General features: G+C 43.0%; 1 pseudogene across 1 annotated transcript; it reads right to left on the bottom strand.

Annotated features, from left to right (window-relative positions):
• Positions 1-297: 297 nt before the first annotated feature.
• LOC143854290 (uncharacterized) lies at positions 298-4,181 on the bottom strand (annotated as a pseudogene). The gene is made up of 2 exons (XR_013237478.1): positions 1,381-4,181; positions 298-871 (listed from the first exon to the last, which is right to left on the bottom strand). The product of XR_013237478.1 is annotated as an uncharacterized LOC143854290 (transcript).
• Positions 4,182-15,051: the final 10,870 nt, after the last annotated feature.

The raw sequence follows: 15,051 nt of genomic DNA, 5'->3' as shown, positions 1-15,051 counted from the left end.
AAAAATGCGGGTCATTTCCTCACCCGACCCACCCGTTTGCCAGGTCTACGAGAGCTTCTAGTGTGAATCCGACACAAAAGCTTTGATTCCAAATTCTAATGGCCTTAATTCCATACCCCAACAAATGCTCTGTTTTAAAATTATTTTTTGCCAGGTCTAAACTGAGCCTACCAGAGAGCCTCTAGTTTCAAACCGACACAAAAGCTTTGATTCCAAATTCAAATGGCCTTAATCCCATACCCCAACAAATGCTCTGTTTTAAAATTACTAAACACTCTGTCGATGTCAATTTCTTAATTTCAACAAAAGGATCCAAATCTTTATTCCATATTTAACCTCTCTAAACTTCTGAAAACATGTTGATCATTCCATGACCACTTTCGATTGTAGCTAGAAGTAAAAACACAAGGAAACTCATACAGACTTATAATACAACGTTTATATACTACGATTTATCATTTCTTAAAGTTGGGCTCTGAAGGACTCTTGCTTGAGCTTACAGGCACTAAATTACGTTTTATGAGTGCGTCTTTGATTCCCTTCAATTTTTGGAGAACATCTCTCATACTAATGCGTGCTTCAGGCAAATCGAGGGCACAAGATAACCCAACACCGAGAATGGAAATCAAGTATTCTTGCTGTTTTATGGTGTACGGTTGGCCTTTGTACATGAAATCATCAATGGGCAGAAGTTCTGGGTCCAGTACATCGAGAATGTTATTAGAGAAAGCCGAATAAACCCATCTGTATAAGCTTAGATCTCCAACGAAAAAATTGTCTGTTGGGCTTTTCCCAGTGAAAAGCTCCAACAGCATGACCCCATAACTGTAAACATCTCCTCTCGTTGACGGTTTCCCTCCCATCCCATATTCTGTTTGGAACTCCAAAGGTTAGAAACAGAGAGCAAGTCAATTTACAAATAAGGTTAGAAAAGTTGAATATTGTGTGCTGTAGGTGTGTGTGTGGCATCATAGAAACTTTTTTTACGCCATTTTCCAGCATTCCATCCCTTTTCCATATAATTTTTTTTTTCCAATTAGGCTATGTTTGGCTGCCATGAATTTTTTTTTATATAAAATATGAGTCCGTCAGGTGCTGGGAAAGGCAAGGAGGGTGAGAGAGGGAAAGGACTGAGACAGCATGGGTGTGGAGAGGGTGAAAAGTGGCCAACAAAACTGGGAAAAGTAAAACTCAATTCGAAATTTGAGTTTCCTTTGTCCATATTTTTCAGCCACTTCCCACCATCTCCTAAGCCATGCCCTCTTCACTTCCACGAAAAAAATATTCATGTTTGTCAAACATGGCCCAAAAATTTCACCTGCATGAAAACAGCCCCTAAGAGGAAAGTTACTAATGCTATGATGAAAAGGTTTCTATTACCCGGAGGTATATAACCTATGGACCCCTTGAGACCATGTGTGCTGATCAACCCCTTCTTCTACCAGCAATTTGGCCAACCCGAAGTCCCCTACCTTTGCCGTCATTTCCTCGTTCAAGAGCACATTGCTAGGCTTAAGATCACAATGTACCACAGGTGCTTCACAGTCATGGTGGAGATAATCCATAGCACTTGCAACATCAATGACGATATTCAGTCTCTCCATAACACTCAGCCCATATCCACTTTCATGCCTTCTTCTGTGCTGAACCCAATCGTCTAAGCTCCCATTATTCATAAACTCATATACCAGAGCCTGGAAATCGATGTTTCTGAAGTCAATAGTCGAGCATGAAGTGATCAGTTTAACAAGATTACAGTGTCTGACATTCTTCAGAGCTTCACATTCTGCAAGAAAGCTCTTGGACGCTCCCTTTCTTATGAGGTCCAGGACTTTCACTGCGACAGTCATTCCGTTGCTTAGAATTCCTTTGTAGACGGATCCAAAGCTCCCTCTTCCAACTAGATTTGTTTGACTAAAATAATCCGTCGCTATTAGAAGTCCTTCATAAGAAACCATTTGATGCATCCCCTTGAAGGATTCATGCATCTCTGCAACTTCTGTTGCATGTTTTCTTTTGGAAAAGAATACCGATTTCAAGCCAACAAGAAAACATAGTATGATGAATCCTGCAGTTGGGATGACAATAAGAAGTATGACCGATCTGTTGTGCCAACACGATCTTCTTCCGTGACAGGATGGAACTCGACTATTGTCACATATGGAAGAAGCGCAAAGCTTTGAATTGCCTTCAAGATGCACTTGTGATAGATTTCTAAAGATGCCAGTTTTCGGAACTTGTCCTTCTAGATTATTGAAGGAGAGGTTCAAGGATTGAAGAGCCTGAAGTTTCTGAAAATCATTGGGAATTGTACCCGAGAGCTGATTCATGGAGAGGTCTAGATTCTGTAATCCTTTCACACCTCCAAGAGTAAGAGGAATAGGGCCTGAGAATAAGTTATTGGCCATAAACAGATCCTGCAAGCTCTTACAATCTCCAATGGAGTTGGGGATGCTTCCTGATAAGCCATTGCTGGAGATGTCAATCACTGCAACTTGTTCCAATTTACCTACCTCTTGAGGCAGAGGTCCTGTGAGAGAGTTTTTGGATAAATTGAGAAAAGAGGCCATACTAGTGAGGCTGAGCACTTCCTTGGGTATGGTCCCATTGAGCTTGTTATTTGATAGATCTAATGAAAGTAAACTTTGGTAGTTCCCAAAGCTGGTGGGTATTCCTCCCTCCAAATCATTTCCAAACAACTGAAGTTCATTCAGATTGGAAAGATTTCCAAGGGATGCCGGAATTACGCCAGCGATCTCATTTCTGGCCAAATCTAAAATCTGAAGTAACTGAAGTTGGCCAATTTCTTTAGGGAGCTCTCCGGAGAAGAAATTATAGCTCAAATTCAGCAGAGCCAAGTTGCTCAGACGGCCTATCGAGGGAGGTATATCACCATAGATCTGATTCCCACCCATGTAAAATTTTGTGAGCCCCTTTGCGAGATTCCCAACAGACTCTGGAAGCACTCCCTCGAAAAGATTTTCATCCAAAGCAAGGAATTCAAGTTTCGTGCTGTTTGTCAAAGAAGTAATGAAACTTAGGCCATCGTCCCCTGTGCTGACAAGCCGATTAAACCCGACATTATACATGCGGAGCTCGGGGAGATTTCCTAGTCCTTGAGGGACTGACCCGACATGAAAATTGTGTGACATTCTAATACTTTGGATCTTGGTGAGATTGTTCAGCGATTGTGGAATTGCACCGGTGAATTTGTTGAAGCAAGAATGAAATAACAGCATATTCGGGAGCTTAAGGGCGAAATCATTTGGAAATTCACCCCACAGTTGGTTTGAGGCAAACGCAAATGTAATAAGGGAGGAGATGTTGTACAGCGAGATAGGAAGAGTACCAGTGAGACTGTTTAATGAGATCTGCAGGTGTTTTAAATTTTGTATGCGGCCTATGTCAGTCGGTATTGTTCCGTGGAGAGAGTTTGTGGCCAACTCTAGAGTGGTAAGTGTTGTGATGTTTACAATTGACGGCGGGATTTCCCCAAATAGAAGATTACGGCTCAAAGTCAGTACTTGGAGCTTTGGAAGAAGTCCGAGGTCAGTAGGAATTTGTCCCGATATCATATTTCCAGACATTTCGAGAACCGTGAGTTCCAAACACCTGCTTAAGTTAAGAGGAAGAGAACCTTCGATGCTGTTGGAGCTCACATTTAGGATCTTTAGTCGAAATAAATCAGCGATCCGACCAGGGAGAAAGCCTGTGAGTTTGTTGTTTTGTAGGTGAAGGAAACGAAGTAAAGAGAGATTTCCAATGTTCGGACTAATCGAACCAACTAATCCGAGGCCCCGCAAATCAATACCGGAGACTCTCTGCCTCACTTTGTGGCATGAAACTCCGGTCCAATTACAAGGACTAGAGTAGTCATTCCATGAGGAAAGGGTGTTGGAAGGGTCACTTATTATTTAAGACTTAAAAGAAAGTAACGCCTCCTTGTCCGTAAGAGAGTTGAACTGGGCTGATTCTACTGTAATAAGAAATGGGCTTTTCTGTAATGCGGAAAGGAGAGCCAAAACTACTAGGGAGAACAGAAGATAGAAACCCATAACGCTGCAGTAGAAGAAATGTGAGAAAATAACTATGGCTGTAGGAAAGATGCGGCAAGAAAATTGAAGGGGAGACGAGAAAATCTCATTCAAAGAAAGAGAACTTATGTGTGATGAGATGCAAAATCTCAGTTGTGTTTTTATAAGAGAGCAACGCTGCCCATTGGTAGAAAAAGTCCATGCTTGGGCTGATTCTATTGGCGAAAACTTTTTGAGCTCTTAAATTACGGACGAAACTTGGCTCAGGTCAGGGTATGAGGAAAGTTCCTAGCAAGGGTTGTGGAAATATCAATTACTTCTGAAAATAAAAAGCAAGCATGGAATTTATATTTTTACACTCCACGCTCTTTGCTATTATAGGGGGTATGAGGAACTTTCCTCAGACCCCGACCTAAGCCAAGCTTCGTTCTTAAATTGCCACCTCTCTTCTGAGAAATACACAACCTCACCTACTATTTGAATTATCAATGTCAAATACCCACCCTGTATTAAATTGGTGCCCGAAACATGAACCGCATGGTATATGTGAGAAAAACATAACTACTCTTTATTAGATAACATACTCCTTTTAGTCATTTGAAATTTAATTTTTTTTAAAAATAAGCTACTTTTATTAAATATTACTTTACTAAATCCCAGCCTAATGATCTCTCAAGATTTAAAATGGGTGGCATTGTGTTTACACCCGGTTTTTATTTTAGCGGTCATAAATGATCAACAAGTGATAGCCTTAGTTGGAACTCTATTTAAGATATACATTGCTATTGATAAAGCTTCACCCAAAAAATTTGTCGTCCACGCAGACTAGGTCAAACTACGTGCGACGCTATTGAAATGACTCGATCAAAGACGTGGCATGTATGTTGCCAATCATGGAAAGGTTGGAGATGGCCACCTCGACTATGGAGGACGCAAAAATAAGGTAACCCATCATGGGTAGTTACCACAAGTTTGCCTCCAAGAAAACCGTAGGATGAAGAGGAGTGGTTACCCAAATAAAGCTATATAAGGAGGCATCCGTCTCCAAGGAAGAGGTCCTAGAACGAAAAATCAAAATAGATATTAGCATTTTATCTTATCTTTCCAGTACTTGTACCTTTTACTTTTCTGTAGTTGTAGTTGTCATGTTGATGATTTTTCCTCCGTAATCCAAATATGGCATACCTGATTTCTATTAAAAAACAGAAGATAGATGAGTTGGATAAACCTTTTCGATGCGGGGAGATGAGGCACAGACTATGTCACTCTCTTTAAGGTGAATTTGTGCCTTTGCGGAAACTTATTCTGATGCAGCGGTGGGGGCCAGTTTTTTCCTGTGCTGCGTAGGACGGCAGGGGATCACTACATCGGGTTCTCAAAGGAGTGTGTATTTGATCTGCATTACTTGCGGACTTGAGACCGTAGTCTTAACTTCGCAAGTTAAAGAAACTCAGAGTTGCCACCTAGGTTAGAGCGTAGGTCCCGTGCCTGTTCTTTTAACGAAATGAGTATCGGGGCTCGAATTTCGTTAAAAGAACAGTAACCAAAAGTGAAATCCCATTAGGCAACCCAAGAGGGGGGTGAATTGGTTGTCTTTAAAGATTTTACCCTTTTTGAAACTTTCTTTGTTTCACCCTAGTTTTAACTTTTTTCAGTCAAGTTAGTTTGATTAATCAATCTTAATAGCAATGATGTGAATTATGAGAGGCCTAATTAGCAAGAGATGAATATGCAATTTCAACTTAAGTGTTAATCACTCACTCAAGTAAGGATATAAATATAAAAGCACATACAAGAGAGAAGAAGAGAGATGTGTACCATCACCAATCAAGAGAAGGAGGTAGAGAGTCAAAGAAGATTGCACACAAGATTTTTAACGGTCATAAACCCATGACCTACTCCACTTTTCCCAAGCTGATCTCTTGAGGAATCTACTAGTAATCTTCTTTGCCACACCGGCCGATTACAACGAGCACCACCGCTCCAAGGGACTTAAATACAGTGCCATTTTCGCCAAATACAAACGAGCACAAACGCTCCAAGGGACTTAAATACGGCGCCCCTTTTGCCAAATACAATGATGAAGAAAATGAAAGATGTTTGTAGCTCACTTTGCCTCTTTGTAGGCTAATTGCAATGTGAAGCTCATTCACTCTCACTTATAAAGAAGATTACAAGTCAAGCCTAAAGTCTCTCAAAGGTATTTCATGATTAAGGCACAAGAGAGGAAGTGAAAGTGATTTTTAGTTTCAAGAAGATTCTCAGCTTGTATGATAGTCAAGGCGTGTTATATGAGCCCTTAAGAAATTCCTTTGAAAGCCTAGAGACCCATATATATGGTGGAAATAAAAATGTAGCCTTTTTAGGGTCTCTAACGGCTAGTATGGAGGCATGCCATGGAGCTCTGTAGTGACCGTTATACATATTTTAATTTTTGGACAGGTTGCTCCATGGAGCTCCGTGAGGTTCCACGGAGTTCCGTACCTGGATTCTAAATTTCAGCACCGATCTTGTAAAATTCATATCTCATTCGTTTCTCGTCGGATATCGACGTTCTTATACTTGCTTTGAATAGAAACGAAGAGATATTTCTGTTAAAAATATTTTTAAAATATTTAAAAATAGTTTGGATCAGTTATGATAGGTTTTAGGTGCTGATCTCAGTTTGGCCTTTGGAACTCGTTTTATACCATGTAATGGAATGACATATGGGTCCCAACATGTTGGTACACCACCATGGTCTTTCACTTATCCATTTCAGTCATTTTTAAGGTTGTGAGTCTCTTTGAAAAATATTTTTGGGTGGTTTTAAGATGTGCCTTGATCAAGAGAGTCCAAGAGAGAGAGGAATACATTCTACCATTTTGAACACTCTCTTGAAAGAACTCTTAAGCCAATCTTCATTTGATCTTCAATATGGTTCTTGGCTTGCTTGTGGGATCTTCACTTGAGCTCCTTGCTTTGACATCTTCCAAAGATGATGCCACCAATGTGTTCAAGCTCCTTTGCATGTTGATCTTTAAGCTTTGGCCTTCAATGATCTTCCTTTGCTTGTTCGAATGCTGGAGATGCTTGATGTTGAGCTTCTCCTTGGTTTTTCCTCCAAGGCTTTGACTTGTGTTTGGTTCATCTTCAAGAATAGGTCATCTATGGTGGTGTGCTAGCATATGTAAGCCTGTGAAATACCTGTCTATAGTACAACACTCCAAGGCAACACATCAGTCCACAAAGGACTAATCAATTTAGGTTTGTTGATCATCAAAACAAGGTGATTAGTTGAACCCATGAGAACCAATAGGCTTACAAAAGTGGTTCTTTTGCTCTGGGCCTTTGAACCTTATATTTTGATCTGTTTTTAAGGCACGGTCCTTACAGGTATCTGGGTAAGGGTTATGGTGACAATCAGGGAAGGTGTTAGGCACCCCTCTTGCCCAGATTAATCCGGTCTCTTAAATTAAATTGACATTTTTTGAAGGATTTGAATCAAGATAATTTATCATTTTATCCTTTATTTTGGTTGAGCTTAATTCCAGGATGTAAATGAAATGAATTTACAGAAAAAATTAGAAAATAAGCGTTCGGTTTGATCCTGTTTCAGATCATATGTTACAAACCCTGAAGGGGTACTACAACTGATCCCAAGTAGGCCCCTAAAATCTAACGGAAAGAGACAGTGCAAAAAGTAAAAGAAAGGCAGAGGAATTTGTATTATAAACCCTAGGCAATGGGAGCCGGGGTGCTTATAATGTTACCGCCTTGTACCTTACTTTGTAAAGGAAATTACAGAAAGTAAGGAAAAAGTAGAGGGATTTATGTTATAACCTCTAGGCAATAGGAGTCGGGGTGTTTATAACGTCACCCCCTCGTACCTTTCCCTGTAAAGAAAATTACAGAAAGTAAGAGAAAGGTAGAGGGATTTATATTATAAACCCAAGGCAATGGGAGCCGGGGTGTTTATAATGTCACCACCTCGTACCTTTCCTTGTAAAGGAAATTGCATAAAACTTGGTAAATTAATACAAATTTACCAAGAGAATTAGGCAGCGCAACCGCGCTTGATTGGGAGGGAGAGACTTCGAAGTTGCCGAGATTTCGGCAGAACAACGACGCTACTTAGTTATTAGGGCGTTGGGTTCTTCGAAATTCGGCAGTGCAACGGCATTGTGTTGGCAAAAGGGGTCTCCGAAGTTATGGAGAAATCGACGGCGTAACGACAATGTATAGCTGAAAAGTCTCCGAATTTGTCGAGATTTTGGCAGAACAACGGCGCTGCTATTGAAAAGCATCTGTAGTTCTGCGAAATTCGGCAGAACAACGGCGCAAAATAGAGAAGTCCCTCCGAACCATCTAAATTTCGGTGGAGTGCCGACGCCTCGTTCGAGCTACCTAGTGTTTCTGTTCTTTCTCTCTTCCAAAAAGTAAGCTAACTAGGGGTTTTTTTTGGATTTCTGCAGGGGATCGGGGTCTGAAAATACTCCGAAAGGGGGTGTATACACCGAAGAATGGTGTAAAAACCACCAAAGGAGAGAGAGAGAGAGAGGAGGAGAAGGTGTAAAAACCTCTTACCCCCTATTTATAGGTGCAGGGGGGTAAAAATATCTGGGTCGAACCCAAATTCGCCATGGGCGAATTCTGAATTTGTCCAGGGCGAATTTGGGATGACATCATTTGGATAAGACCAAATGATGTCGTCCCCGGCTCGCGCAATGTTTCGTCTCTTCTTTGGTTTTGTTTTATATGGGTTCGTCTCTTATCGGCCAGTTTCGATTGTCTGTAACTTTTTCGATTGAACTCCGAATCATATGCAGTCAGATCCATTAGATTTCTTGTTCCAGGAGCTTTCTAATGAATATAATATAGTACATATTTGGGAAACGAAGTGTTCTTTGAGTGCAAACAGAAGCTTCTGACCCAAAGTTAACTTAGTGATTGGAATGCCGTGTGCAAACGGGCTTACCGGTTTATGCCGTAAAAGGCAGGTGCTGTGTAAACATGCTTTTTGGTTTGCCAAAAAAGGTGGGTGCGGTGTTAAAACAGGCTTTCCGGTGGTTTAAAACGGCTTTCAGAAATCATTTGGTTACCCCAAAGAGAGATTGAGAGAAACACAAGTGGTGCTCTGGGATGTCATGGGGTTCTTCCTCGCGACACCAATCATTACTACCACCTTGATAAAATTGGGTCTCTACAGATGCTCCTCTTTGCTAGAGGGTGCAAGGCACCTGGATTTCAAAGTAAGAAGACATCAAAATTTTGTCACTGGAGACTAATGATAAGCTTACAAGATTCACATCGGATCCTAAGGCGTGCAGCCCTCACAGAGGAATCTGGCTGTCAAGTCAATGAGTGGAAACCTCTCGCTGACGGTTTTTTGGGGTTTTGAAAATACGACCGTTAGAACGGGCCCTGGGATGGACGTCGTTGTTACTAACAGCTGGGAGGGTCAACGGAAGTCAGGTTTAGGACACCTGACTTGGGGAGGAACCTCTGGATCAGGTTAAGGATACTTGATTTGGGGAGGGACCTCAGGGGATGTCATTTTGACATCCAGTGAGGACACTAATAATAGAAATATCAGAGTGATACCTGCAGATTGATACAACGGGTCGTACGCATAATTTTAATCTGATATTGTGTTTCGACAGTATATATGATTTTGACGAGTTACCATGTATGAAAGGACTAGCTCGGGCATTGATTTGATTTGCAGGATCACTGCATGGAAACAGACTAATTTCAATTTGGAGGGTTACCGCATAAAAATGGACTTACACTGGAAAGCTTACACGTCGGAACGAGAATGCTTGAATTTGGATACTGTATGGTAACTGATTTACACTGGTTTAGAGAGTTAAAGCGTCGGAACGGGTTTACCTTGGAGAGCTAACGCGTCGGAACAGGTTAGCTCATATTTGGATACCATGTGACAACGGGTTTATTTGGGAAGAGCTACCGTGTTTAGAAGGACTTACCCTGGAAATCTAACTCGTCGTAATGGGTTTGCTCGGATTAGATACCGTATGATAACGGGTTTATTCTGGTTTGGAAGGGCTACCGTGTTCAGATGGACTTACCCTGGAGATATAACATGTCGTAACGTGTTCGCTCAGATTAGATACCGTTTGGTAACTAGTTTATTCTGGTTTGGAAGGGTTACCGTGTTCAAACGGATTTACCTTGGAGAGCTAACGTGTCGCAACGGGTTTGCTCAGCTTTAGATAGCGTGTGATAACGAGTTTACTATGGAAGGGCTACCGTGTTTAGACGGATTTATCCTAGAGAGCTAACGCGTCCTAACGGGTTTGCTAAGATTAGATACCACGTAATAACAGGTTTACTCTGAAGAGCTAACGCATCGGAACGGGTTTGCTCGAATTAGATACCGCGTGATAACAGATTTACTCTAAAGAGCTAAGGCGTCAGAATGTCTTTGCTCGGATTAGATACCGCGTGATAACGTGTTTACTCTGAAGAGCTAACGCGTCAGAACGGGTTTGCTCGGATTAGATACCACGAGATAACGGGTTTACTCTGGAGAGCTAACGCGTCGGGACGAGTTTCCTCGGATTAGATACCGCGTGATAATGGGTTTACTCTGCAGAACTAATGTGTCGGAATGGGTTTTGCTTGGATTAGATACCCCGTGGAAACGAGTTTACTCTCTAGAGCTAACGCGTCTGAACGGGTTTGCTCGGATTTTATACCGCGTGGTAACGGGTTTACACTGGAGAGCTAACGCATTGGAACAGGTTTCACTCGGATTAGATCTCGCGTAATAACAGGTTTATTTGGGAGAGGTAACGTGTCAGAACGAGTTTCGCTCGGATTAGATACCGTGTGATATCGGGTTTACTCTAGAGAGCTAACGCGTTGGAACGGATTTGCTCGGATTAGATACCGTGTGCTAACAGGATTACTCTGGAGAGCTAACGCGTCGGGTTTTTCTCGGATTAGATACCGCGTGATAACGGATTTACTCTAGAGAGCTAACTCAACGGAACGGGTTGCTCGGATTAGATACCGCGTGATAACGGGTTTACTCTGGAGAGCTAACGCATCGGAACGGGTTTGCTCGGATTAGATATCACGAGATAACGGGTTTACTCTGGAGAGCTAACGCGTCGGAATGAGTTTCCTCCGATTAGATACTGCGTGATAATAGGTTTACTCTGCAGAACTCACGTGTCAGAATGGGTTTTGCTCGGATTAGATACCCCGTGAAAACGGGTTTACTTTGGAGAGCTAACGCGTCTGGACAGGTCTGCTCAGATTTGATACCGCGTGGTAACGGGTTTACACTGGAGAGCTAACGCGTTGGAACAGGTTTCACTCAGATTAGATCTTGCGTAATAACAGTTTTATTTGAGAGAGCTAACGTGTCAGAACGAGTTTCGCTCGGATTAGATACCGTGCGATATCTGGTTTACTCTGGAGAGCTAACGCGTTGGAACGGATTTGCTCGGATTAGATACCGTGTGATAACAGGTTTACTCTGGATAGCTAACGCGTCGGGTTTTGCTCTGATTAGATACCGCGTGATAACAGATTTACTCTACAGAGGTAACTCAACAGAACGGGTTGCTCGGATTAGATAAAAAGTGATAACGGGTTTACTCTGGAGAGCTAACGCGTAGGAACGGGTTTCACTCGAATTAGATACCGTGTGATAACGGGTTAACGCGAGAGAGGTAACACGTCAGAATGGATTTTGCTCGGATTAAATACCGCATGATAATGAGTTTACTCTAGAGAGCTAACACGTCAAAACGAGTTTGCTAGGATTAGATACCGTGTGATAACGGGTTTACTCTGGGAAGCTAACACATCGGAACGGGTTTTCCTCGGATTAGATACCATATAATAATGAGTTGACTCTCGGGAGCTAACTCGCGGAAGGGGTTTGCTCGGATTAGATACGCCATGATAACAGGTTTACTCTGCAGAGCTAACGAGTCGAAATAGATACCGCGTGACAACAAGTTTTCTCTGGAGAGCTAATGCGTCGGAACGGGCATGCTCGGATTAGAGACCCCGTGATAACGGGTTTACTCTGGAGAGCTAACGTGTTGGAATGGGTTTTGCTCGGATTAGGTACCGCATGATAACGAGTTTATTCTGGAGAGCTAACGAGTCGGAAGGGGTTTCGCTCAGATTACATACGTCGTGATAACGGGTTTACTAGGGAGAGCAAACGGGTCGGAACAGGTTTCGCTCGGATTAGATACCGCGAGATAACAGGTTTACACTGGAGAGCTAACGTGTCGGAATGGGTTTTGCTCGGATTAGATACAGCGTGATAACCGGTTTACTCTGGAGAGCTAACGCGTCGGAACGGGGTTGCTCGGATTAGATACCGCATGATAACTGGTTTACTATGGAGAGCTAACGCGCAGGAATGGGTTTCACTCGGATTAGACACTGCGTGATAACGGGTTTATTCGGGAGAGCCAACGAGTCAGAAAGGGTTGCGCTTGGATTATATACCGCGTGATAACGAGTTTACTCTGGAGAGCTAACGCGTCGGAACGTGTTTCGCCCGGATTAGATACCGCATGATAACGTGTTTACTCTGGAGAGCTAACGCGTCGGAACGGGGTTGCTCGGATTAGATACAGCGTGATTACTGGTTTACTCTGGAGAGCTAACAAGTCGGAACGGGTTTGCTCGGATTAGATACCATGTGATAACAGATTTACTTTAGAGAGCTAACACATCGGAATGGGTTTGGCTCGAATTAGATACCGCATGATAACAAGTTTACTCTAGAGAGCGAACTCGTTGGAACAAGTTTCACTCGGATTAGACACCTCGTGATAACAGGTTTACTTTGGAGAGCTAACACAACGTAACGGGTTTAGCTCAGTTTGGATACTGCGTGAAAACGGGTTTACTCTTGAGAGCTAACGCGTCGGAACGAGTTTACTAGGATTAGATACCGTTTGATAACTGGTTCACTCTGGCGAGCTAACACGTCAAAATAGGATTTGTTCGGATTAGATACCGCATCATAACGGGTTAACTCTGGAGAGCTAACGCGTCGAAATGAGTTTGCTTGGATAAGATACTGCGTGATAACGGCTTTACTCTGGAGAGCTAACGCGTCAGAACGGGTTTTCTCGGCTTAGATACCGCATGATAACGGGTTTACTCTGGAGAGCTAACGCGTTGGAAGGGGTTTCACTCGGATTAGATACCGCGTGATAATCGGTTTACTCTGGAGAGCTAACACGTCGGAACGAGTTTACTCTGGGAAACTAACACATCGGAACGGGTTTTCCTCGGATTAGATACCACGTGATAACGGGTTAACTCTGTGGTGCTAACTCGCGGAAGGGGTTTGCTCGGATTAGATACGTTGTGATAACAGGTTTACTCTGGAGAGCTAACGCGTCGAAATAGATAACGCGTGACAACAGGTTTTCTCTGGACAGCTTATGCGTTGGAACGGGCATGCTCGGATTAGATACCCCGTGATAAAGAGTTTACTCTGGAGAGCTAACATATTGGAACAGGTTTCGTTCAGATTAGATAACACGTGATAACGAGTTTATTCTGGAGAGCTAACGAGTTGGAACGGGTTTCGCTCCGATTCCATACTGCGTGATAATGGGTTTACTGGGGAGATCTAACGGGTCGGAGCAGGTTTCTCTCGGATTAGATACCGCGTGATAACACGCTTACTCTGGAGAGCTAACGTGTCAAAAGTTGTCTTGCTTGGATTAGATACCGCGTGATAACGGGTTTACACTAGAGAGCTAACGCGTCAGAACGGGGTTGCATGGATTTGATACCACGTGATAACGGGTTTACTAAGGAGAGCTAATACGTAGGAATGGGTTTCGCTCGGATTAGATACAGCGTGATAACGGGTTTATTCTGGAGAGCCAACGAGAAGGAACGGGTTGCGCTCGGATTAGATACCGCGTGATAACGAGTTTACTCTGGGGTGCTAACGAGTTGGAACGTGTTTCACCTGGATTAGATACCGCATGATAACGTGTTTACTCTGGAGAGCTAACTCGTCGGAACTAGTTTTGCTCGGATTAGATACAGTGTGATTATGGGTTTACTCTGGAGAGCTAACACGTCGGAACAGGTTTGCTCGGATTAGATACCATGAGAAAATGGATTTACTCTAGAGAGCTAACACATCGGAACAGGTTTGGCTCGGATTACATACCGCGTGATAACGGGTTTACTCTAGAGAGCGAACTCGTTGGAATGAGTTTCAGTCGGATTAGACACCTTGTGATAACGGGTTTACTCTGGAGAGCTAACGCAACGTAACGGGTTTAGCTCAGTTTGGATACAGCGTGAAAATGGGTTTACTCTTGAGAGCTAACTCGTCAAAACGAGTTTACTAGGATTAGTTACCGTCTGATAACTGGTTTACTCTGGCGAGCTAACATGTCAAAATAGGATTTGCTCGGATTAGATACCGCGTCATAACGGGTTAACTCTGGAGAGCTAACGCGTTGGAACGGGTTTGCTCGGATTAGATACTGCATGATAACGGCTTTACTCTGGAGAGCTAACGTGTTGGAAGGGGTTTGCTCGGCTTAGATACCGCGTGATAACGGGTTTACTCTGGAGAGCTAACGCGTTGGAAGGGGTTTCACTCGGATTAGATACCGCGTGATAATGGGTTTAGTCTGGAGAGCTAACACGTCGGAACGGGTTTACTCTGGGAAGCTAACACATCGGAATGGGTTTTCCTTGGATTAGATACCACGTGATAACGGGTTAACTCTGTGGTGCTAAGTCGCGGAAGGAGTATGCTCGGATTAGATACGTTGTGATAACAAGTTTACTCTGGAGAGCTAACGCGTCGGAATAGGTAACGCGTGACAACAGGTTTTCTCTGGAGAGCTAATGCGTCGGAGCGGGCATGCTTGGATTAGATACCCCGTGACAACGAGTTTACTCGGGAGAGCTAGCATGTTGGAACAGCTTCGCTCGGATTAGATACCGCGTGATAACGAGATTATTTTGGAGAGCTAACGAGTCGGAACAGGTTTCG

Source organism: Tasmannia lanceolata, unplaced genomic scaffold, assembly GCF_043159265.1.
Source record: "Tasmannia lanceolata isolate RefF3 unplaced genomic scaffold, GAP_Taslan_0.1 ptg000003l, whole genome shotgun sequence".
In the NCBI taxonomy this organism is placed as follows: Eukaryota; Viridiplantae; Streptophyta; class Magnoliopsida; order Canellales; family Winteraceae; genus Tasmannia; species Tasmannia lanceolata.
This window is presented reverse-complemented; position numbering and strand designations above follow the sequence as displayed.